At 32.6% G+C, this 1,879-nt stretch overlaps 1 long non-coding RNA gene across 1 annotated transcript; it reads right to left on the bottom strand.

Annotated features, from left to right (window-relative positions):
* Positions 1-236: 236 nt before the first annotated feature.
* Positions 237-1,500, bottom strand: LOC117182502. Its single transcript, XR_004468327.1, has 6 exons — positions 1,398-1,500; positions 1,156-1,299; positions 895-1,084; positions 734-824; positions 457-638; positions 237-387 (listed from the first exon to the last, which is right to left on the bottom strand). It is a non-coding gene; the product is annotated as an uncharacterized LOC117182502 (long non-coding RNA).
* Between the last annotated feature and the right edge of the window lie 379 nt (positions 1,501-1,879).

Raw genomic sequence — 1,879 nt, 5'->3', positions numbered from 1 at the left:
TGGTCACCGAAGAGCATGCTCTTAAGGTTTGAAAATTTAACTTTCCATTGCGTTACTCTTTTTTAAAGAAAGAAAATTTCCCCTTTCTTCACAAAAATCCCATCTTTTGATGCAAAAATCCCCTATTCCTCCTTAAATTTAGTTGCTGAACTATTATGATCCTTGTTACAATATAAAAAACTGAACTGAGTTTCTCATATATATTTATTATAAACTCACCATTTCACCGTTTTAATCAAAAAGTCTAGGGTATTTCTCGCGAATTTCTGTGATAGTCGATGACTTCTTTAAAATCCACTCTCTCCTATTCTTAAAAGTTTGTTTGAGCAACATGATAATGCTCTCTTTTTCTGCATCATTTGGCATCTTGTATTCCATTAAATATGCCTGAAATAGAAAATATACAGTAAATAAAACAAATATTTAAACATGTTCTAACTAAAAATAGCTTCTTACTTTGCAGTTTAAACCTTCTTCATTCAGAATTTTCATATCCGGGTACTTTTCGGTTGACTCAGGACAGGGCTTCTTCTTTTTAGTTTTGCAGTATTTTTGTCAGATTCGGGTATCTTCTTTCGAGCATTCCATAAGCGTGTTTCTAGAAATACTTTCCTAGTTTGTCAGTCAAAATAATGCTCCTGTCAACAAAAAATTAAATAGGTAAAATTATAAGAAATGAATACATAACTTGCATTATATATTCATACATTACATATTCGTGAGAATAACTTACGCATCTAGATTTTTCCAAATTGCTTTTTAAAAATGGAAACTCAGCAATAATTGCTTTAGCTAAATTCCACTTAGATTCATCGCGGGGATAACTGAAATAAAAAGAAGAAAATGTTATGCAATCCGAAAATTTGTTTTTTGAATCAAACTAAATTTGCTCACCCTCTATCAGAGATAAAATCAGTTTTAATTGAATAACCTAGCAGTTACTATAACGTGCAATAAGAGCTGCTACCAGTATTCACACCATCATTTTTCTTGTCTGTCCCCCGAATGTGCCGTTCTCTATTGCGTATAAGACTATAAATCCTTACGGGTTGTTCTCCAGTGTTAATCGAACGCTATCATAGTTCTGTGAAAACACCATGTTTTAAAACTAAGACTAAAATCGACAATTGCGAAATAATTTCTGGTAATATTTACCGAAAACCGTGTCGAATAAATAACAGTCGATGTTGCATTAAGCATTAATGTCTCATTTTCAAAGGCTTCCATTTGTGTTGATAAGTCCTTTTCTGAAGTGTCCATGCGATCATCAGACTTCGGGTTTTGAGTCACGATATACTACTGGAAAAAATTATTTAAAAAAATTTCCAATTATTTACATAATTCGTGAAAATAAAATAACTTAAACTCTGGCCTGTAAATTTTATAAAAAAACTTACCCCTGTTACAGAATTCTCTTTTTGAAGTTTGCACAAATTCATTACCGGACCCATTTTGATTTTCAGACTTTGAAAATCGACTTTGGTAAGACTCAAAACCGCCTTGCCATCAACGTATTGTTCTGGAAAAAGACGTATATTTTTACTACGTGTAAGATATTAGCAGAACTGTTTTACAAAGTTTGTAACGCTCGAGACGATTCAAAAATTTTATAAATTGCACATTCTAAGATAATCTCTGCAAGACATTAGACTCCACACTGTTGTCTGAAAACGAAATTTGTGATAAATAAGTCTCAAAACATTTGGATTGAATGAAATCGAATCGTTCGATGCCAGAATACGGACGTTCACGGAGTTTATATGAGGACATGGCGCATTTCTATAAACCTGAAAAAGATTGCAAAACCTGAAAACCAGGGTGGAGAGCGAACGCGCACAAACAAAAAAAAATAGTTAAACTTTAAAACAGATAAATCTCC

Source organism: Belonocnema kinseyi, unplaced genomic scaffold, assembly GCF_010883055.1.
Source record: "Belonocnema kinseyi isolate 2016_QV_RU_SX_M_011 unplaced genomic scaffold, B_treatae_v1 SchBZDm_1210;HRSCAF=1346, whole genome shotgun sequence".
In the NCBI taxonomy this organism is placed as follows: Eukaryota; Metazoa; Arthropoda; class Insecta; order Hymenoptera; family Cynipidae; genus Belonocnema; species Belonocnema kinseyi.
The sequence above is the reverse complement of the archived record's forward strand: the minus strand, read 5'-3'. Positions and strand labels throughout refer to the sequence as shown.